Raw genomic sequence first — 24625 nt, 5'->3', positions numbered from 1 at the left:
TCTTCCCTCTCCTTTTTATTGCCCAGAGAAAGGAAAAAACAGAAACAAAAAAAGGAAAAGAAAAACTGCCTTTGACTTGTTGCTGGAGGCTTGAGCATGTCCATGTCTTCTCTCCCAGGCCTCAGACTCGGGGGGACTGTCAAATGCTTGGAATCATGTGACATGCTGGCTATGTTTCATCATGCAGAGAGATCTTGACACTTGGCTCTCTTGTTTTACTAACCACGCTAGAGATTTTGAGACCTGTGACTATAATAACTGGCCCAATTATTTTAGCTGGTATCAAAATTAGTGTTCTGTTTTGCAGCTTAGGCTTAACCACCTTACTAAATAACTGACTAAAGGTTGCAAGCACTGTATCTGTGTCTCTTTCCATTGGGGGGAAGAACTACCAGTACATATTTGAACATCTGCAAGGTTGGGTTTATTTTCGCTGCAAATCTCTATGCAAACTGTTGATCATAAAGAGTTAGTAGTTCCTGAAGCTTCTAGTTCAGTTCATGAGAGTTGGTGTCAAAAGAGCTATTTTTTAACAGGTGACTAAAAGTACTCTGCTGCTCACTATCCTAAATGAAGGCAGAGTTGACTTGAGCAGGTTTAATAGAAGAGACTTTTTGGATGGGCTCCTTTGCACAAAGGCCTGTTCAAGAAAATTAGGTGGGGGTTAGTGCAGGGATTGATTGTTTTACTATTGACAGTTCCTTCTAGGAGTGATGTGGTTTGAGACAGCTTTTGGAAACAATGCTGATCACACCGTTTGTCCTTGGCCTTCCCACTTGGCTGCTCAGTTCTCCAGGACACACATTAGCAACAAGTGACATGTACGAATGGAACACTGCCATCGACACGGCTTTTTGCCCCTCTTTTCTCTAAATGTTCCCTTGTCGCCAATTGCCTTCCCTTTGGTCTCATGCGCCCACCCCCAGAAGTGGCCAAACCAGCACAAACAGGAACCGTACTTTCTGGTGAGCAGGTTTGCCTTTTGTTGGTCAGCTCTGGGTTTCCCCAAGGCACCGATGGGGAGCCTTTTTGGAAAATAAAAAAGCAAAAGGCCCCTACATGTGTACGAGAGAAATGTCACCTTCTGCTTTGCAAAGGGTGTGCCCACCACGGTGAGAGGCCCAAGTGGTACAGAGCTTCCTCAGAAAGGGAGTCCCGAGAGAGGCTTGTCATGTGCCAGAGGTCAGATGTTCCAATTCTGCTTGGTTTGTGCTAAGCCACACAGATGTGGTGACAGAGAGAAAGGCAAGAAGGTGTGAGAGGAGAGGGGTGTTGCTTGATTGTCTGCAGCAGTTTTCATGACTCTCCAAAAATGAGGTGCCTCCCAGCTCCATGTGGCAGGGGTTGGCTGAAACCCACTTCATGCCCAATATTCACTGGCTCACAGCAGAGGGGCCCACTCTCTGCTTTGCCTGAGCTCCTTCCCCTCACCCTCCACCTCCTGGGAGTACAAAGGTGTGGGTCCTGCTGGAGCAGGTTGAGGGGAAGGGCTCATGCTTGGCAAATGAGAGGCTGAGGTCTTAAACCAGTGAGCAGGCAGGCATGGCAGTCACATGCCAGACAGACCTGTCTAAGGTCTAGTTTGGTTCCAGTTCTCTGGAATACCTTGGGGAAGCCCCAGAGGAGGCAACCCACACATGTAGGGGAACTTCTCCTCAAAACTGGCATGAAAGAAACTTTCTTGAAGGGATAAGCAGTGCTGGATGTCACCGTGTTTAGTGATGTGGCCAGAGCCAGTCTCCCTTACAGTCTTCCTGGGTGGCAGTTTATGTGTCTAGGAAGGCCCCTTCTAATCCCAAAGACCTTTCTCTATATAACAGAACAACCAACCTTGTGATGGTCAGCCATCATTGAGCACTTAACATGTGACAGGAACTGGCATTGAGACTTTCTTGAAATCGTGTTCTTATGACAATCTTATGTGACAAGATATTACCCCCATTTTTCAAAGTATAAAGAACTTGAGCATTACACAGTCTGAGGGCTAGGAAGTGGCCAAACGAGGCAGTGACTCGGGTGTGCCTATAAGTTACCACTCCTTTGGAAAGGCTAAACTAATGAAATGCTAACAATTGTGGGCATTCATGTCAAAACTTTTTTCCAAAGATGAGTTTGCATTAGATTAGAGGCCTCATATGGAGACTAAGGTGAAAGATAAGTAGTGGCACAAGGGAAAGTCAGTTCTTTCTTCTTTCCACCAAAGCCTGTGTACATGTGGATACTATAGCAACATACATACCTCCAACTAGGCTTTCCTGACTTAGCCTGGAGGAGCAGATAGAGTCCTGGGGTATCCTGGCGCCCCAGGAGGCCCTTTGCAGAAATCCAGAATGTCCTGTGTGTGTGGAGTGTAGGGATCAGTGTCTGGCACCCTAAGCAGATAGGGTTCTGTCCTTGAGGTGCCATCACTATTCAGATTGAGGAACTCTGATGTCTGGTGAGGTTTTTGCAAAAAGCTCAGGGATTTGCTGTCACTGAACTCAAATAACTCAAATGGAGAGAAGCAAGGACAGAAGCAAGGGAAGCAACAATGGACATTGAAGCAACCAGACTAGTAGTGCCTCCTTTCAACCCTTTGTGCTGAGGGACAGTTCTTGGAGATAGTGTTTCTAGAACCCCTTGAACCCCATATTCAGTAAGAACAGGAATATGCAAGGGTGAATCTTTAAGTGCTGGAGAGGACAAGAGGGAGTAGGGTACAAGTGACTCATCCCGTATCCTGCCCTTTCTCCCCTAAATAAGGAAAACTGGCCAGCAGAGGAGCCTGCAGGCTGTGACCCATGAGTAGACAGAGCAGGGGAATTGCCTTGCAACAGGCAGCACTGGCCCTCAGCCATGGGTGTGGCAGAGACTCAGTGATAGGATGGAGGAAGTGCCACCAGCTTCCAAGTATCTGTGTCTACAAGCTGATACTGAAAGTGGGTCTGAGTTGGGACCCTGGGTTCTAATTCTAATGTGTTGCCCAGAAGTGTGCTATATGAAGCTTGGTCATCGAGTCACGGATTTCATCTTTAGAAAGCATTCTAGAAGTATCACTGCCTGCCAGTGTGCTCCCACTGATCTGTGCTTACACACACCTGTTTGGAGAAATGACACCCTCCAAGGGAAGGCTGTCAGGGTCCAGTGGCATCTGAGCACCTGCTAAGCACTGTGCCTCCATGACAAGACACTCACCTATGACAAGCCGGGGACGATAGTGTCCAGTGCCCCAGTTGTGCCACAGTGACCGTGGCTGACCGTGAGAGCTGCTCACAAGTTGCTTACCAGTGAGCACCATGCAGAGACCACCAGAAGAAAAAGGAAAAATCGGGCAGGGCAGCTCTGTCCTCAAAGACTTTTGTAATTGAGTCAGGGAGAGAAGGCAGTCACTCCTGAATATTCTGAACATAGACACTTGCTTGGGCAACAGCAGACCCTCCATATCACCCTGCCCAGGCTCTGTAGCTTCAGCTCCACTGGAGAGGACACTCCAGCGTCATCGCAAGATGTCGATTCAACACGGGAGGAGACAGATACCGTGTCACTCCCGAGTCGGACTGCACAGCCATTCTCGGCGGTGCAGATAGACTCTTAAGAAGCTACACCATCGTCTCTCGAGACGGACGGCTGCCGACGACGACGACGACGACGAGACACTTGCTTGACAGAGACCACCTGGCTGAAGATGGAGAACTTGAGAGAAGGGTCAAGGGCATCTGGACAGAGGGTGACATGGAAGTAAAGGCATTGATGGGAGTGAACGCAGTGGACTTGGGAGCTGCCCTTGGACCTGCATGAGGGAAGTGACTGAGAGAAGCTATAGGTTACCAAGTAGAAAGGGCTGGTTTGTAAGCACTGAGGGCTGTCCTTATCCTGTAAGCTGCAGGCAGCTGTGGAGGACCTTGGCTTTGATTTAGGCCTATGCAGGATGAGCTGAGAGCAGGAAGGAAGAGCAGTTTGGAGGTAGGAGGAGCAGGCATCATACCCTGAGGAGGCGCCCCATGGAACCTCTCTGAAAGCAAATCTACTGAGTGACCAATATAGATAGTTGCCACCTTGAAGCAGTGACAAGTAGTGCTGATTTGCATTCTCTGGAAGCAGAATCAGAGTTAGGGGTCCAAAGGCTTATTGGCAGGTAGCACCTGTGATGGGACTGGGGGGAGGCTGAAGGGGCAGAGGGCCAGCAGGCTCTGTCCTGTCAGCCTGAGGAGCCCAGAGGAATGGTTGGGGATGGGAGTTCTGTGGGACTGAAGGCCAGGACTCAGTCAGGGGCCCTCACCAGGTTCACAGGGTGGGGCACCTGGGGGCTCTCTTGGGCACCTGGTGCTGACTTGCTATCTTGAAGAGACACTTCTCCACAAGGTCTCAGACAATCGTCGTCGGCAGCCGTCCGTCTCGAGAGACGATGGTGTAGCTTCTTAAGAGTCTATCTGCACCGCCGAGAATGGCTGTGCAGTCCAACTCGGGAGTGACACGGTGTCTGTCTCCTCCCGTGTTGAATCGACATCTTACGATGATGCTGGAGTGTCCTCTCCAGTGGAGCTGAAGCTACAGAGCCTGGGCAGGGTGATATGGAGGGTCTGCTGTTGCCCATGCAGCAGACCCCCCCTCTCTTCGCAGCTGAAGGGTCCAAGGGAAAGACGGAGTCAATACAGCTTAGCTTCAGGTGCGCCGCAGGAGTTGCCGGTGTTGACTACAACGTCAAACCGCCTTAGGGACTCCGGCTCCGGATTTTCTGTCGGGGTTTACTCCCTTAGCCTTTCCCCTGAAGAGGTATGCCGCAAGGCAGCGGAGGTTTTTTGGAGTCAGAGTTTTCCTTCTCTGATGTGCCCTGACTGGAAGATCGAACCAGCGACACTTAGCTTGCAGGCTGACGCTCAATCCACTGAGCCAAACCAGCCAGGGTCTCTCAGACAATAGGACTTCCCGAAACACCTAACCCAAACTCCAGTGCTCCACCATGTACCTTCCAGTATGGCTTGCTCACTGGGTGTCTCTGTGACTTGAAGCCCTCCTTTGCCCTGGCCCTTGCCCCCCACCCCTTGGGGAAGCATGAAAGCAGCACCAGGAATTAGGGAGTTCCATCTGTCCCTCCTCAGCAACCACTGAGTTTGGAGCAGAACCCTCCACTCCACAGGAGATAACTAAAAGTTGGTTTATGTTTTATTACCACCATGAGCCAGCAATCCTAAAGAGCCAGTGATAAAATACACCTCCCTGCAAAAATTCTTTTGTTATTCTAAGTTCTGAGTCTAAACACTGGCTGTGTATACTATAGAGTTTTAGTGATAAACTTCAAATGTTCCTGTTATGTCTCCTTTAATTAACACCATATTCTATACAGAACTGAATGTGGAGAACTCCCAGTTAACAGGCAGGATGGCACATAGGGAATCTGCTAGTCTTTCTTTCTTTCTTCCTTCCTTTCTTTCTTCCTTCCTTCCTTTCTTTCTTTTTTTTCCAATAAATTCAGAATGATTTGGAATCTGAGCTCCATGGGGGCAGTTTCATCTCCATCTCCTGTGATGTTACATGTCTGTACTTGCAGAGTAAATTTGAAATAGCATAGTCAGTTACTTCAATCTGGCATCTGTGTGGCCACAGTCATGTGTTCTTATCTTTAAAATGTTTTGACATCAGAGATACTTGAAAGCCACTGGAATTGGTCCCAAAGAAACACAGACATGCTATGTATGGGATTTTTATGTGAAATGGGATTTTCATCCTTTTGTTTCACACTTTTCCTAACTCTTTGTATATCTGTTGCTTAACGTGAAAGAAATTTTTAAAAATTCAAATAAAGCAAAAGTGTTCTATATCAATGATGAATAAAGAAAGTTTGACAAATCTGTCATAAAAAGTACAGTTTTGACAAAATCAATTACAAATTTGCAGAAGTTAAAGCTCAAAAACAAATTGTAATTACTTATTGATACAATAGACCAATATACAGGTATATGTTTTTCCTCATTGTTCCAGAATATTCATTATTGTAATAAAAATATTAGTTCATATTTTCTTTTTGTGGTATTTTATTTTTGTTCTTATTTAATTATTGGCATGATAAATAGAAAATAAATAAAAGAACATTTTTATAGCATGTATTTCTTTTCTATTCCTTGTTATTCCTTGTTTTATTCCTAACTATTACCAATTGTCATATAGATGACCTGGGTGTCAAATACAGTAAGTACACCCCTGTGTTTACAACATCCTTCATAAAACAAACGAACAAACTTTTATTTGCTTCACTTTCTTTCTATATCAACACCTCTTCTTAGAAAATATTGAGGCCTTGGAAGCCCATCTGATTTCACTGTGGCCATTGTTGATGGGTGCTCTGTCCCCTATTCTAATTTGGTTTTATCACATCTCCTGAGACTTGGCAAACTCATTTTTCCTCTAGAGACAGAAGGAATAAGATAATGAACATTTTTTTTCATATTTTCTTGTTCATTCTTCAAAGATAATTGGAGATAACTTTGTTTATTTTTGACACCCTGATGAGAAAGTTGCTTTATTTTTCCTTTGCTGTGTTCTCCTGTGGTATTCCTTTTATTAAGAAACTCAATATAAGAAAATTTACACTTTACAAGTGTCAGTGGAGGATGAAGATTCCCCCTTTCTCTTTGTCAGAGAATTCCCATTTTAAAGTGGGTCTTACCCACTTAAAAGGAGCTCCTGGCAGAACAGGATGCAAGCATCAACTGTGATCCAGGCCCTGCCCTCAAGAAGCCAAGCGCCTTAGTGCCTTTCAGAGAGTCAGAATTATAATGATTCTATGTACACACAATTAATTAAGACTACTTCCCTAATTGCAAAAATCATAATATACTTCTATTTGGTTATGGGACCTAATTTAAAATTTGTGAATTTTTGATACTTCCCAGTCATAAAACATGCCCTTCCTCTGTGTTGAAAGCCCAAGTGCAAATCTCTAACACAGGGATACAGTGGACTTGGCTTCTTGAGGGCAGGGCCTGGAGTGAGGTTGATGCTTGCATCCTATTCTGCCAGGAGCTCCTTTCCAGTCATAGGTCCTGTGGCTTTTCCAGCTCCTCTCTGCCTCACCTGCTGTCAGAACCTCCCAGTGGCCTTGCTTTATTCAGGCTGTTGCTGTACCACTTGAGCCAGCAAGCATTCAGGCAAGGATCCCTGAAGACTCTGGCTCCTGTTCTTACCCTCCAGTTTATAATCCAGAACCCTAAGGCACAAAATCTATGCTTTCCACTCCCACAACTTCTCTCCTGTTTCCTTGCAAGTGTGTGTATTGTGGGAGCCATGCATTTTTCATCTCTTTACCATTGTGTTCAGTGAGATTGGCTGAGCCCATCAAAAGCCCATCTGCTCACTGAGTCCTACTCAATTTTTAGAAATATGCTCAGGACCTTCTTTGCCTCCATAGAATTAGCACACACTGTGAAATGGGTAGGTAGGAGCTCAGAATCTTCCCTATGTGCTGACATCATTTGTTTCTGAGCATTTCTTAAACAATAAATAAGAGTCAAATGTTTTGGGAATTGAATTTTAGCCTCTTAAACTTTCTTTTATCAAGACCTTCTGACTAGCATCCTAATCTTTTTTTTTTTTTTTTTTTTTTTTTTTGCTTAAAAAGAAACAACTTGTGCTGACATGTTCATCTCTTTTTTTTCTGTGTTTAAGTCGGTCAATCAAAATTATTGGTGACTCCACTATGCACTCAGCAATGGGCCAGATTCCTGGCCCACTGAGCCAACATGTCCATCCACTCCAGAAGGTCAACTGCCTTTGGGTGCAGAGGAAAGGCCTGCTCCAGGGTCTTCTGTGAACTGCTTTGGGAGCCCTAACCAGAGCCCAGCCACGCTTTTCTGGCTTTACCTACCTTCTGTGGCTTGGATTTTTAAACTATTACATATTGCTTATGATATTGTTGACCTTATTCTTGTCACCTTTCACTCAAATCCGTGCACTTACTATCTGATACCTTTGTTGTATTTCCTGGATTTCTTCATTCACTGCCTTTGTCACAATTGACACTCATTTCTCAGAAGAGTTTGATGCTGATCGTTTGCTGTGAAACTAGCTCTGGACAAAGTTCACAGTACCAGTTAAAACGGTTGCTCAAAGCAACTTTTAGAAATATACAACTTCTGATGCTGAAATCACACTCTAGAAAAGACATGAGCTAATACTGAACAACCTGTGCAGTGAGCCCTAAGCCTACATGTGGATGACCAAGGCTCCCATGCAGACTCCTGATACAGATCTGAAGTGCCTTTGGTGTACTGCCCTGTAAAACAGTATCCAGTATATACACCTGTTTTATTTCACATCTTTTCTTCAGGTTTCTTGGGGGGAAGGCCAGAGTTTCTAGATTTTCTGTCCATCAGGTTCTTTCTGAGATTATGAAAATTTGTTCCCCCAACAAATAAAAGAAGTCTACAATGGGATTAAGAAAATTATGTTTACTTGGTCAATTTTAAAATGTTTTATCAAGTGTTTTCCACTTATTGAGCACTTTCACATATATTTATTTTCCCAACAAACCTATGGAATCACAAGCACCCCCATTCAGCTGCTAACTAGCAGAACCAGATCTAGAACTCAGGTCTGACTCTTACTCCAGCACTCTTTGCCCTGCGCTGTGTTGGAACCAATGGAAAACGAGCTCTTCATGTGAGCAATCTGCCAAAATAGTTCAGAAACAAACATCAGGCAACTTCATCTTGACATAATTGGTTCTCAATGGATTAGTTTATGAATTAATAAAGTGGAGGTAAATAGAAGAGGCCACAATTAACTATTCTATGAGAACGATGTCTTCACATGTACATTTATGTAGGAAAATTGCTTTCCTTGAAGACTTTCAATCTGAAATAGTCTCTGAAGCACACAGACTTGTTGAATTGGTTACATCTGGGATCCACTGAAGAAGTCTGGACAGGCCAGTGAGTGGTATCTAGATTCAGAGGGGCAGCAGGTGAAGACAGGGTCTGTCTTGGAGGGACACTGCTAGATGAGCTAAGAGAAACCAAGCTAGAAGAACCAAGAAACACAAATGTGCAGAAAGAAGCAAGAGGCAAGGCAGAAGAGGGCAAAAGGTAGGTGGCCCAAGAACTGAGCAAACAGGGAGAAGGGGATTTGATATTGGTTAGGACAGATTATACAGAAACAGTAACAGTGCCCATGTGCTCCTGGGGGTCTGTAGTTGGACAGGTTCAATGCTGAGCTATTGAGTCTAAGAAACACAGTTCTGGATCAATGACAGCTGTTCAGCCTTATACCAGATTATCGGTTATGAGTTAATATACTTTCAACACCATAGAGTTAATCTCCTCTTGCCCAGAGATAGGAATTGTTTTGCCTCAAAACTTTAAAAAGCTACAACAACAAAAGAACCCTCAAGTCTATGGAAAAGAACCAACCTCTTCAAAAGAAAAGTTTGATTAGTAGGACAAGAAGGAGTGAGGACAATTGAAGACCAGTTATGACAACCAGTCCAAAGAAACAATGAGTAAATATTTTAAAAGGGATAAGGTGAAAATATTTGCGACTCTCTTAGCTAGAATAAACCTAATCAAGATGTTAAATCAGTGCTCTCCTCCACTTTGGTTTTTGTAAGTTTAAAACTCAAAGGTTAGAAAGCAGAAAACCAAGATGTTCTTTAGAAATAAAAGACACCTTGATATTTTGGAAAACAGCCTAACCTGCACCACTTAGGTAGCAAGGATTTATTTTGTCCTAGCTGTATGTTTCTCAGCCTGCTCATGTAGCTTAAGAACTGTCAATATGTGATAAGAAAACTTTTCAAAGTTATTCTGAAGCTTATATTTATTTTACCAAAAAGTGGTGGGCAACATTTAAGGTAAAAAATAAATTTTTTTAAAATTTAAATTAAAAAATAAAAGACCTTTGGATTTTCTCTAGTGATGGCACCTTTTACTCATTTCCATATTTTAGGAGATACTTACTTTAAAATGTGTTTGTTCCCTGAATCCTGAATCCTGCACAGCAAAATGTCATGTACACTTATGATGTGTGCATTTCACAGAACATGCATTTGTGGGACAAATACTGGCGTCCTGACGGTCTTCCAGTGCCTGTTGTCAGAGTTGATTGGCAAAAAACGAACATTCTGCATGACATTTTCTAGGACTCTGGTGGGATTTAATCAGGTAGATCAGCACCCTTCTTGCCTGCAGCCCCCAGTTTGCAGGTTAGGCCCCATCAGTATTACTTATTATTTCATTTGTTTTCCTGAAATGTTGGCAGCATTGTTGGGTGCATCACCTTACCAGCTGCCTTCATGCTCAGATCCAGTGTGATCTCTTCAATCTTCAGTTTATTGGGCCTTAAAACACGGACAGAATTTCTCAGAATTTCAGTGTTATATAATATATCATATTTAGAGTCATTAAAGAAAAAATATTTTCTGTAGGTAGCCTTAGGGGAGAATTTAAATTATTAAAATTATCTCTCCCATGTCCCCACAGTTACCAGATAAAATGTGTGTGTTCTGTGGAGAGGCAGATAAATTTATTATCAACACATTCCTTTGACCAAAACTTTGCCAGATTGAGGTCTTGGGATAAGTTACCCCAAAACCCCAGTTTCTAACCAACTTCTCCCTTAGCTCCATCAGAACTGAAGATTCTAGAAAGTTTGAGTGCTGCCTCACTTTGGATTACATATTTGGCCACATGGGTGTTTCTAACTTACACAGGGAAGGCTCCTTCACCCCACTTACCAACATGCCCAATAGGTCATGAACCCCTGAAAATGACTAGTCCTCTAAGTAAAGAGTGACTATAGTAAATATTTTTACAGTAAATTAACAGCAGCTGAACATTTTCCAAGAAGCCATGTGCTCAATAAGAGAGTCCCCAGAATTTCTCTGAATAGTCACAACAGCTGTTATTTAATGGACACCAAAGGAAAGTTTTTTATTTTTTGTTTGTTTCACTATAGTGGAGGTTTGAATGGATAATGGGGGATTCTGAGTGGTTTAAAACCTTTTACTTGTCACATATCTTGTCACACTAGGCATGTTTCATGATGAATGTGAAGTATTTTATATACCAACAGAAAGCATAGAGTGTCTTACACAACAATGCCATGCTGCTCAGCCTGTCTCCTTCCTGGCCGTGTTGAACATGGGTGGCCATGCATGCATGTTATTTTCCATAGAGAGACATATGTTACAAGTAATTAAACAGCCCGGGAAGTAGCATCAGGTGCTAACAGACATGCAGCTGTCTGGTCAGCAACACATATTGTGGGCTTGATGTAACGGTCATTTGGTTGATAGAACATGGGGAATTTGATCTCTGATCTTAAACTACTTTCTATAGTTAAAGGAAATCTCTGAGATTAGGGTTGTCTCCCATTTTGATTCCCTTTTTCTGTGATACATTTTGCCTTCCTATTTTTTAAAATATATATTATTTTACTTTATTGTTGTTTAATTACAGTTGTCCCAATTTTCCCCCATTGCTCTCCCCTACCCCCACCACTGCCTTCCTATTTTTTATGTGTTTTTCTTTTAAACACTCTATTTATATACCGTAAAACTCACCTATCTAAAGTGTACAATTTAGTGGTTGTGAAAAGCTGTCACCATTATACAGAATCAGAATATTTTCATCACCCCAGTAAGAGTCCTTATGTCCATTTGCAGTCAATCCTCATTCCTACACCAACACTGACAACCACTGATCTACTTTCTATCTCTATAGTATTACTTTAGCAGGACATTTTATGTAAATGGGATCATATAGTATGTAGTCTTTTGTGTCTGGCTTCCTCCACTTAGCATAAAGTTTTTAAGATTCACCCATGGTATAGTATGTATTAGTGTTTCTTTCCCTTTTATGGAATGCCCTGGTTTGTTTCTTAATGGAGTTAAAGGCAGATCACTAGTGGGTTAAACCAGTGGTTCTCCACTTGGGCCAATCTATAGGTTGACTGGAGGCATTTTGGATTGTCAAAACTGGGATGGCAAATGCTACTGGCATCTGGGAGATAGAAGCCAGTAATGCTGCTAAACATCCTACAATGCACAGGTCAGCCCCCAGAACACAAAATCATGTGGCCCAAATGTCAGTGCTGCTGAAATTGAGCATCCCTGGGTTAGAGTTGAAAGAATTTCTACTTGTCTTCGGGGTACTTGTTTAAAATAAAATGTTACATGATGAAAATCTTCCCATTTGATTGTAATACATGCTATTGCATTGGGGTTCTATTTGTCTAACTTTATGTAGTTTAAAATGTGAATTCATTTGTGAAACTGATCATTTTCTTAACACAGGAAAATTCTGGAATCTCCTAAAATATTATTCAGTAAGCTACGCTGTCCACCAAAAAAAAAGGTAAGGGAGAAAGAGTGTATAAATCTTGTTTCTTGGTTGGTATCTCAATACCAGCTAGTTTTGAAAATTTAGCAACAGAAATGTAGCAGATAATGTTGGATTGGGCAGCTTACATTTCCAGGAAGCTGAAGGAACCATTGGGCGGCTTATAACAAAACCATTTAATAAATTACATTAATTTGAATCAGCAACAAATTGCACTATAGTGTTTGGGGTTGAGAACCCATATTATGCATTCTAGTTATATATTGCCAATTCAGCTTCAGAATTTTGAATCTACTGTGTTATTCTTAACATTAATGAATTAAGTTTACATGGGGACAGGTGTTAAAAGAAAACTGATCTTAAAAAAACAAAACTAAAGAAGTTCTTATCACCTAGTATTTGGTACAGCATAAAACTCCTCACAGGTTGGCCTGGGCAGGTGTGGCTCCGTTGGGTGGAGCAAGGTCCCATAAATCCAAAGGTCACAGGTTCGATTTCCCATCAGGGCACATGCCTAGGCTGCAGGTTCAGTCCCCAGTTGGGGCACGTGCAAGAGGCAACCAACTGATGTTTCTCACATTGATGTTTCTCTTCCTCCCTTCTCCTCTCTCCAAAATCAATAAGCCTGTCCTCAGGTGATGATTTTTTTTAAAAACTGCTCTCGGGGTGAATAAGAAGAAACCAGCTAGAATTAAAATATTTTGTTTTATCTGAGACCAGAAACTTGGCTGTTTGAGATGCCAAGAGGTGAAAGTCCATATCTTAGTTCTTCTGAGATTTGTGTGGTGATGAATTAGACAAAATACTGTGTCTGTCTGAAGCTTAATAAGTAGGAGGAGACTGATATGATGTGAGTCAGTAAACTGTACTTGGCAGAGGGTAACTTTGGGGACTTGACAAACAGAAGCTTTTTAGCTGCCCCAGGCAACTTCACCCTCTTGACCCTTCTTTTGTTCTAGTGGGCAGCTCTGCCCCAGTTCTTCAAGACTTGGGCCATGATGGAGAAAGACCAGGATGTGGAGGAGGTAGAATTCGTGTGCTGGTTGGGAGGAAACAGAGAGCAGAATGGGACCTTTTGGCAGCTCTTTTGCATTTAAATGTCCTCTGTCACTCCTAAGTCTCATTAGCATATCACTTCCTGTCTATATTAAATAGTAAACCATATCAAAACTACACAGTGGAAATAAACCGAAGGCAAAATACATACACATGCACGCATGTGCACACATACAATATGTATACATAGCACATGCACACGTGCACATTACATGTGTGTACTACAGACACACATGCACATGTGACACAGATATTCAATACATACCTGTGTGCACAGACACTCATGCATACACATATTCCTCAGAATTACCTCAGGCACTTTGTGCACATTTATTCATCACTGACAGATATTATGTTTCTGTGTTACAGTTGAGGACACATGCTCAGAGAGATTAAATAATTTTCTCAGAGCCATTGAGCTTGTGCGTAGTAGAGCCTGGACTGAAATCAAGTGTTCTCTAAGTCCAAATTTCATAGGAAAAAGCAGTACTAAAGAAAGTCTTGCCTTTAAAAGCTGCAATTTCACCACCACCACCAACAAAAAACAGTGCTGGTAGGGGTGTGGAACAGGGAGAGATGAGTCGGCAGAGTGCAGAAGCAGTGAAAATACTCTGTATGTTATAACGATGTATACATGACATTACAGACTTTTCCAACCCATAGAATGTACAACACCAAGAGTGAACAGTTATGTAAACTATGGACTTTGGGTGATGTTGTATCAGTGTAGGTTTTGATATAACAAATGTATCTCTCTGGTGGGGGTTGTTGATAGTGAAGAAGGCTGTGTGTGTGTTAGGGGCAGGGAGCAGGAGCTATATGGGAAATCTCTATATCTTCCTCTCAATTTTCATTGTGCTCTAAAAAAATTAAGTCTGTAAAAAAAAAGGAGACATATAGTAACTCCATACATAAGTGTTCCAGCTCAGTCATTCCAACACTGTTAAGAAAATATTTAGTTTTGCCAATCAAATGCTCTACCTGAATTTGTCTCTACCAAATCTTTGTTTCTTTCTCTCTCTCTCTCTTAAAATGAAAGTAGCTTTCTTCTCTGAAGATAAAAATGACATTTGCTAATCAATGTTTCTCATTCACATTTAGGTTTCTTTCTCTATATTTCTTCCTCCCTTCCCATCTTTCTAAAAATCAATAAGCATATTGATTTTTTAAAAAGATATAAAACATCACAAATATAATTTCTATGAGCTTTTAAAAAACAAGCAAAAATATCATATATTGTTCACAGATGCACATATAAAGGCTAGAAATAGGTAGTAGGATTATGGGCCCTAATCACAGTCTTGGTGGCCTCTGGATAAAGAGTAACATAAGAGACTGCAGTCACATTCATACAGATTGTGTGGTGCTCTCCTGCTGCCTAGGACAGTAAGAGTCCCTTGGAAATCACAAGGTTTGTGAGAAATTTTCTGGAAATTAGTCATTTGTTACAGTCCTTCAGCTCCTGGGGCAGGGAGTGGGGTGGAGCTGTATGGCATCAGGATGTGTGTGAAACAGTTTGGCAGAGTCTGGTGGGCTTAAACACATGTCCTTCTCAAGTGCTTCCAGGGAGCCAGCTTTCCTCCTGGGACATCTTGCTGTCCCTTTAGTAGGTATGTGCCCTAGGGCTCCCTTGTTTCTGCATATGCTGACCCCTCAGTTTGTCCTGCTCTCTTCTCACAGGAGGACCCTGTCTCATCAGAAGACTGCTGAGCTCTTTCTCCATCAGGACTGAGCTCCTCAACCCTGAACTCTCCCTGCTTCCCCCAGACACATTATTCCTGCAAAATTCTTCTTGTACAACACATATCACACTGCATCATTCATTGTGTGTGCATTGTGTATGCATGTGTGTGTGTGAGAGGTGTTTTACTCATCTCAGCACCTCCAGCTTTCAACATGCCACCTGGTGTGTTATCAAATGAACTATTTATTTAGTGAGTGTGGGGTTTGGATGATTTTAAGCCTCTATTTTAACAAAATGTGTGCCCATTGACAGGGAATGACTTGAGTTCACACCTCTGGTCCACTGGAATAAGGTTGATATCATTAGCTAATACCTTGTGTAGAACATATGTCTAGTATGAGGGTCAGTGTTAACAGTAGAGAGTAGAGATCCATTGCACTAACTGACTGGGCTGCTGTAGCGCACTGCCTCAGTCTGGCTGTGTTATACAACGAACATTGTCTCCTCGCAGTTCTGGAACCTGAAAGTCCAAGACGAAGACAGTGACAAATTTTGTGGCTGGTGAGGAAGACCTTTGTAATTCATAGAGACTGTCTTTTCACTGTGTCCTCACATGGCAGAAGTGGCAGGAGAGGCCTCTGAGTCTTTTCTGAGAACACTGGTCCCATTCATGAGGGCTCCACCCTTATGACCTGATCAAGTACCTGCGGCCCCACCTCCTAGCATCATCATATTGGGCTTTAGGATTTATACGTGAATTCAGTCTATAGCAACTATATTTTTTAAAAGCCATTTTGAGACTCTCAGATGTAGGGGCTGATTTCCTTTCAGATTTTGTCAGGTTAGGACTGCATGATTTCACTCTGGAAAAGCAACTGACCAAGTGCTTGTACTCAGAGAAGGAAAACAGTTTCTGCCATTTCCTGTGTGCTTGTTCATTATCATTATCGCTGCTAGCTTTCATTCATACTTTCGTTGTGAATTGTTCTTTTGGGGGTTGTCTACTTAACACCAAATCCACTGAAGGACACCCCTCTAGTGCACCATGGCAACACCCTTAGGACCCTCCCTCATGGATTATGGAGCATTATAGCCAAAGTGGGCCACTGTCACTCCAAGCTAAGGAGGAGTTCAGGTTATTTTTTTAAATTTTAGATTAAAACAAGTAGAAACAGATGTTCTAATATATTCTTTTGGTGACCCCTTTCATGCTCTGCTCACTAAAAATGTAAACACCGTGCACCTGTGTATACTAGCCCCTAGAATAGTGCTTGGCAGATAGTAGGTACTCAACATAGGCTTGTTGAAGGAGCAAAGGTATTTGAATTAAAATTACCTTTACATGGACCAAAAACTGACATGGTGGCAGGTAATACATGCTCAGGTGCAGTCCATGGCCTCACAGCCAACTGCAGGTCTAGGCCTGTCTTCTCCACACTGGAGCACTTTCTTGCTTAGGATGATCTGAGGCAAACTCTTCAACTCCCACACACTGCACCACATGAAGTCTGAACCACTTTCCCGTACATTAAGAGGGAGTTATGGAGTGGCTAGTATTCAATTTGGGACCCTTCAGATAGGCAAGTGTTTACTAAACAGAGAACTTTGGTTATACCTTCCCAAATAGAGATAGAGATACAGAAGTAGTAGTAGCCACAGTGGCAGTACTAATAGAAGTAACAATAATTATAGCAATTGTAGCAGTGGTAGTAGTAGCAGCGACAGAAGCAGTTGCATCAGTATCCTTTATCTCCTCTATCTGTGGAGCCAGAAAAGGAGAAACTGCTCAAAAAAAGTATGGGGACATATCAAAATGGCACAAAAGCCAATTTGATTGAGTTTACAATGGCAAAAGCTGAAATAAATTGAGCAAAAATTAATTAATTAATTAATTGAATGTAGACAGAGACATCTTTGCTGAGGGTCCCATTGAGCTGTGAGTGGCTTCACAGATGTCTTTAGGAGTCAACAACGTGGCAGAAGAAATCAAGACCAAAATTAAGAACTACCAGACAGCCACTTCCCTAGCCAGAACCAGATAAGGAACTATTGACAGAACAACCTGAACTTGCACCCTGTGAGAAGTCAATGACCACTAACAGGAGTGATGTCTCCATGGGCAAGTGATACCGGCATGTGTACCAGTCCTTCTGCCTATATCTTGGGTGTTAGCTTGGGATGACTGCCAGCAGAAGCATGTTTCCTAGAAAGATCTGAAGGGCCTTCCCCCATCTCTCCTCTGTCCTCCATCCTCCTAGGGAGGTGAAGGGACCTGGGCATATCCCACTTTGGGACCCTGAACTAATATTAAATAATATTAAATACTTGGAAAAAATGATTCTATTGGATTCTAATCCATAGAATGAAATAAATATTCATGCATTTGTATTGGTATAAAAAATGCAAACCCAGTAAGAGGAGGGAATTCATGTCTTGCTCATTACTCACTACTGTTTCTCCCTAGGGTCTAGCTTAGAACAGGCACATAATACATGCTTAATAAATAAAGTTGAATGAAGGATTTTTATTATTATCATTGTTTAACAGATGAGGGAATGAATGCTAAAAGATTTAACTATTGCTTCAGCAAATTCAGATAGTAATGGGCAGAGCCGAGGTGTCTGTCTTTAAACTAAGCCTTTTTTCACTGTCACCTACCAAAGGTGGGACAAAGAACTCAATCAGCTTTCTAGTTGTTGTCTCTCAAAGTGAGCTGAGAGCCAGGACAGACACTTAAACAACTTCGTTAGTCCATGAAACTTTGGCTCTTCATTGTAAAGTATTTTTTTAATGAAACAACATCATTTGCATTTTTAGTATGCCACATTTCAAGAATCTTTGAGAATCCAAACAGTGAAAGTCCTTGGTTTAATGATGCAATAATGGAAAATGGAGAGATTGTTTTGGCCTATCCTGTCATTCAGACTTCAAAAATAAAGTTAGAATGTTTTCCCAATGATAAAAATAACTGAATAAATGTTTAAAGTACTTTATTTTAGATGAATTTAAAAACAGTATTTAGCAGCAGCTCTAATGCTTCATACCTTGTTGTTCGAAGTCAACCTTACTCCAAATGCTCTTAATACATCTTCAGTCTTCAACTGAGCAGCTTACTGCCTGGCTCTTAATTGTTGGTTTATAAATGTGACATGTGAGTGCCAGTGAACTTTTCAGAATTCATATTAGTATTGCATGTTAAATACCAAGTTTAATGATGAAATAGTTACTGAGATGTTCTATGACAGAGATTTCCAAACTTTTTCATAGCATGGTACACATAAACTAATTACTAAAATTCTGTGGCACACCAAAAAATATATGTTTTGCTGATATGACAAAAATAAAGTATTATTTTGATGCATTCATACCAAATGGCTATTGTGTTGATTGTTGCCAGTTTTTAATCTGACAGTCTAAGAGAAAAGAGGTCAATGTCCCTGAGTAAAGAGTCAGGCATTACATGTTTTAAAAATTCTTGCAGCACACCAGTTGAACATCATTGTTCTATGATATATTCTGGTTTCTTAGCTGTTTGAAGTACATTCAGTTCTCTGGAGTGAGTTTTAATCTCTTGGATTATGTTTCTTTAAGAACTATTGTTAGAAAAATGAGGACAGATTTGGTTCCTAGTTTCAGGCTCCCCAAGCTGGCAGAAGTTGGAATTGCGTCAAAGCCACCAATTCCTTCTGTGATTACTCACCAGAATTCTCTGCTAGGTGATCAGAAGTCATCAAAAGAGAAAGAAGTGAGCCAATTTCTGCCTGTTCCTCTAAGAACACTGGGTGCTGTTTGGGAGCTGTGAAAATAGCCATGACCAGACAAGCAAGGCCTTAGCTCTCCTGGGGCCAATGTCTCCATCAGAAGGTGGTGATTAAAATGCAATTGTGATTGTGAAACACAAATTTAAAAATGTGGGGTTAGATTTTATGGAGAAACAGCTGATTTCAGGATTGAAGCAGGGAAAACACCAGATGAGCTTGAAACTTGTGGAGCCAGAAAATAGGGAAGTGCTTGAAAAAGGGAGCATGCCAACAGGACACAGAGCCAACACCAATGGCCAGAACTGGAATAATTTGATCCACAGAATTCATGGGTTGTAATCCATAAATAGAAGTATTGGAGTCTAATCTATGGAATAAAATAAGTATTCTTGAGTACATAGTGATTTAAATAAACAATTAAATAAATCAATGGCAGAGGAGGGGCAGCTCTTCCTTACAAAAGAATTCAAGTTAAATGTGGAAGGAATGAGGAAAATACAAAATCACCAACAAGTAAACAGTACAGTAATAATCATTGTAGACAAGATCCACTGATGGGTATGCAAACCACATGGGCTAAGCTTGGAGAAGAAACAGGACATTTTCATAATCTCAATTTATCTCTCTCAAGAGATTGATCAATTAAAGAAGAAAAATAGTAACTTTATAGTAGAAACTCTGTAGCCACCTCAACCAGGTGATTAAGGTAAGAACGCCAGAAAGAAGACCTATGGGAGGAGGATGCAGTACCATTTCCATGGGATTTTTGCCAAAAATTCATCACCTCAGTGTTACCAACAATGAGAAAACAGACAAATTCAAAATTTGAAACAAAGTAACTATGAAAAAATATCAAGGACATGAAAAATAAGGAAGAGAAGACTGAGAAACTATCAAAAAGATAAGAGGATAAAGAGATGCTCTTAAACCCTGGCACGACCTGCATATCAACTGGAAAACTTAGAGTAAAGTAGCATGTGGCTTTGAGGTCTGCAGGGAGAAAATGAATATGAGTAAAATCATCTGAATTTGGCCAACGTAGATGGACAGTTAGGATCATGCAAACTCAAATTTCCTATTTTCCTCAACAGCAGGTTTAAAAAATTAGCCTTGTTTTAAAAATTGCCTTAGTTCTCTACTTCATTTTACCTGTCTTTGTGCAGAGCATTAAGTCCTGTGAAAAATGATAAAGAAATAGAAAAAGTGACCATTAAAACTTATTAAGGGAGTAAGATATTATAAGAGAAATACATAAACCAAAGATTAAAAACATTCCTATATAATACATGGATAAAGAAAATGTGGCATATATATGCAATGCAATAAATACAATTCAGCCTTTTAACAAGGAAAGCCTGCCATTTTTGACAACATGGCTGGACCTGGAGGACATCATGCTAAGTGAAATAAGCTAGACACCGAAAGACAAATATTACTTATATGTAGAATCTAAAATAGTCAAACTCATTGAAGCAAAGAGTAGAATGGTGATTGCCAGGGACTGGAACCAGGGAGGAGGAAAGAGGGAAGTGATTGTCAAAGGGTTCAAAGTTTCAGTTACGCAGAATGAAAAGTTCTAGAGACCCACTATACAATGTAGTGCTTATAGCTAACAACACTGTATTGTATTACTTAAATTTTGCTAAGAGGATAGATTGTATGATAAGTGTTCTTACCAGAAAATAATAATAATAAAAAGGATGGGAAGGAATTTGTGGAGGTGATGAATATGTTTACAGCCCTGATATTGGTGATGATTTCACAGATGCACACTTATCTCCAAACTTGAATTGTATATATTAAATATGTACTGCTTTTCCATGTCAATCATACCTCAATAAAATAGCTTAAATATTAAATAAATCAATGATTAATTTTTAAAACCATGTTCATAGATATTACATGTATTCTAAGATATAACCTTGTACTAAGAAAAGGGACAGCCCATTAAAGGCAAGTGGGACAGAAAAGATCAGTTCAGAAAGAGGAAGTTGAAAGCTGTGGTTGAATGGCTGAAGCAGGGCTGCAAAGAGGGTATTCTGGGATGAAGAGAGACCTGCCTTTTTCTGCTAAAGACAGAGCACATGAATCACTGGGAGATGAAAGTATGTATGGTAGAGGTGAGAGGAAGCAACGAGGTTAATTTTTTTGGTTGAAGAAGGCAACACAGGCTACCGAGCCCAAGGTTATGAGGGTAATTGGACTCATTAAGATAAAAATCTTTGAAGTATTTGATCAGATAATTAGGGTTGATTCAAGAGCATTGTGAGGCCTAGAGATTCTGAGTAGGAGGAAAGTGTTCAGTTAAATGCTCAATGGATCATGATAGCTTCAGTTAAGGGTGCAGTGTGTCCCTGAAGACCAGACTGGGAAGGGTACCATGGAGAAGGGAGCTGGTCAGCCTCTGCAGAGGAGCTGAGAGGCCCAGAGGCTCAGAAAAGGAATAAGGCCTTTGGATTTTTGCCAGAAGAATGTCACTGGTGGTTTTAATAAAAGCGGTTCCTCTGAGGTAAAGACCAGAGAACTAGACCTGCTCAACTGAAAATTTATTGAAGGCAGGAAACATGCTCTACTATACCTTTGTAGTTCCCTGAAATACCTAGCCCAGGATATCATGTTTGGATTTTGACAATGGAGTTCTATGATTTTCTGACAAAAGCTTCAACCCAATCCAGAAAAAAGCACCAATGTGAAAATAAGAGTAATTTGCATTAAAGACATAGTTAAGGAATAAATTTTAAAGTAGGAAAGAAGAGAACGGAGGGCTGGCATAGATTGAAGGATTGAGTAAAAGTGACGGTCAGGAGATATTGTCAGAGTATTTAACATAAATCAATAAGTTGATCTTAATGTATGCTAATTTCCTGTTCTTAACAAGCGTGTTTAATGGTTTTGATTATCTTTTATCCCTAAAAAGTATTAACTTCAGAAAAAAAACAGAAATATGAATAATATATATAAATAATGTGTGACCTCACCACAAATGTTGGGGATTTCCCCTCACCCGTGTGTTTTTCTTAGGTAAGATTGTATCATGCATGCAATTTCGCATCCTGCTCTTTTCCCTTAACTTCATAAGTATTTTCCCCCAATTAACAAAAATTTTCATAAATATAATTTCCCAACTGTGTGAATGTACGACATGTATTTAACTGTTCCTTAAAGGTTAGGTATTTAAAATAATTCAAGTTTTACAGTGACAAATGCTGAGATTAACGTTTTTGAAGAAGAGTGTCCAATTGCTTTCTAGAAGCAATGTGTTCATTTCAATCACATGGTTGTTATCTCGTGTGGTCTCATTTACATGGATGTGAATTTGCTTTTTCTGTTTAATAGTTATTCATGTATTTATTCGTTTATTTGCACAACATTTATCAAGCATCCAAAAATATGTGCAGATACAGTTCTAGGTGTTGGCGATTCAGTGAGCCAGTGTATCAGAGCCCCTGTCCTCCCTAGGGCTCACACTCCAGTGAGCAGAGATGAACCATTAACAATGCTAATAAGTAACAGAAGTAGACCTTCAAGAGCTAAGTGCTCTGGGGAAGATTAAGGCCAATGTGAGTGTATGAGTGTCTAGGACAGGGAGGCTCCTAGTGTCTTTGAATAAAGGCCTACAGGAGAGGAGGGAGCAAGCACAGAAGGCAAAGACACTTCCAGACTGAGGGGTAGTTAATGTGGTTGGACATAGTTTTCAATATTGATCATATTGAGCTCATTTCATAGTGAAGCTTGCATCTGAGGGCTGTCCTCACTGCCCAGCTCGTCTGTTGACATCAGGCACCTCTAATAACCCCCCTCAATCTCAACCTGTTCATCTCTATAATGAAATCATAATGCCTGCTTCACTATCCCACCCAGTTGTAGTAAAAAATGAGGAGTCAGTGAAGAAAGTCCACTTAGCAAGCCGAAGACCTGATGTTAGGTTGGCCCCTCCGCAGCTTACCACCAAACACGGATCCAAAGTGGCATTTCTGTGGAGACCTCTGTCTTCCGCAACAGCCCACTTCGGCTGGAGGAACAGGCCCCTGACCGGATATTTGGCCCCCAGGGTTCTGCCTCCAGTAGGCAACAGAACAACTTCACCTTTCAAAAACAGTTTGGAAAAATAATCCTTCAAAAAGTCGCCGTATTCATAGGAAGCCTCCCAACATTAGTTCCCTCCTTTGTGTGCATGCACCTGAATGCTGGCTGCTCCCATTGCATCTGCTCCGACAGGCATAGCACAGGGCGACATTTCCTCCCAGAGCAAAGGGACAGGCAGCGGCCTCAAAGGAAGTTACCTGCGTTGTTCCGACTCAGGGCCACTCCAAAGCTGTGCTGAATGAAACCTCTTGAAGGGAAGTGATCAACATCCATGGTCAGAAGAAACCTAGTTCCTCCTGACCTGCCCCTGCCCCCAACTCTACAAGTTTGGGTCAGGCAAATAGAGAAGCCTGCTGTTAACCGCAATATCCACTGTGTTGAAGACGGTTAATGAATCTTCTATCCTTCTGTGTCTGCCAGTGGGTCCTACAGGTGCATACCCAGCCTAGACCCCTAGCTAAGCTGCTTCCAACTTGAATTCCAAGTGCTATTTACAGGACAATCAGATCAAATATCCCTCTGGTATCTTTGAGCCAAGTTTCCAAGTCAAATTTATTACCCTCCATCCTAAACATCACTCTTCTGTCTTCATTTTCTATCCCTGCCTCTCAGAGCAGCTGCTGTCCCCCTGTGTTGCCACACTCAGCAGCGCCTTGTCTTTCCACATGCCTTTTCCTGCACCTCCAAGCCATGTTGCACTACTGCAAAGTTTGCCTTCCTAAAACTCAAGTTGCGTTCTGTCACTTCCTGCTCCAAACTAGTAATGTGCCTCCTCATCACCTCCCTCAGTGTTGTTCATAGTGTGTGGTCCTTGACCCCCTGAATCAAAATCCCCTACTCTCTGATGGAAATGCGGATTCTGGGCCCACTGACTAAGTGTGAATCTCTGGGATCACAGTGATGTTGAAGAACTAATGTCCTCCAGTAAAGTACAAGTCCCTTAGTTGGCACTGAGGCCCTCTATGGGCTTCCCTGATGGGTTTCAAGCCTTGTTTCTGGCCCCTTTACCCTGCGTCCCCACCTCCACCCCAGACTATGCTTTTCTACCAACATCCCACTGTCACATTTCAGGACTCTGAGCCACCCTGGTCTCAGCCTAAACATTGAAACCTGTTCAGGTCAAATGCCATCTTCATGATACTCTCTCTAGTTCCCTCAAATGCACTCGCCTTTTCCATTTGTCATAATTATGTTTCATTCTGCTTATGTTTCCTCCCATGGGTGAGTGGCATGTGCACAATCCAGGCATAACTGTGGTGTCCTCTCCATAGTGGGCTGTGTGTCATGGCCATCCTTGTGTCTTCCATGGTATCTCATGCAATGCCTCACAAAAGTTGCTGATCTAAAATAAATCATGGACTCTCAGAAGAAAATCATGTTTGTTGGGACTCAGGACGTAATTCCAGTTTGAAACTGGTACAAGAGAAATGTCGTGTGCTTGCTGCCAATTCCAAAACTCTGCTTCAGTGAGCCTTGCCTCCTCAAAGAGAGGAGCCCTACAGCAGAATATCTTCCTGCCCTAGACAGTTCATAGAGCCACTCTGGAGAGGTGACTCAGAAAACACAGTAAAATGTTCACTGCCACATGGGGAGGACAGTCCATGGTACCTTAAATAGGGAAGAGATGGTGCAGTGGGAGTGCAGGATGCATCGTAAGAGACCTGGTCACACAATGGAGGTTCACAGCCTCTGTAAAAGTAAGTGCCTACTATGTTTATACTGTTGCC

The 24625-nt window shown here is 41.7% G+C and overlaps 1 pseudogene; it reads left to right on the top strand.

Annotated features, from left to right (window-relative positions):
- Nucleotides 1-17003: 17003 nt before the first annotated feature.
- Nucleotides 17004-17258, top strand: LOC150015571 (cytochrome c oxidase subunit 6B1 pseudogene; annotated as a pseudogene).
- The last annotated feature ends 7367 nt before the right edge of the window (nucleotides 17259-24625 follow it).

The sequence above is a fragment of the Furipterus horrens genome, unplaced genomic scaffold, assembly GCF_987537825.1.
Source record: "Furipterus horrens unplaced genomic scaffold, mFurHor1.1.pri manual_scaffold_3, whole genome shotgun sequence".
Taxonomy (NCBI): domain Eukaryota; kingdom Metazoa; phylum Chordata; class Mammalia; order Chiroptera; family Furipteridae; genus Furipterus; species Furipterus horrens.
The sequence above is the reverse complement of the archived record's forward strand: the minus strand, read 5'-3'. Positions and strand labels throughout refer to the sequence as shown.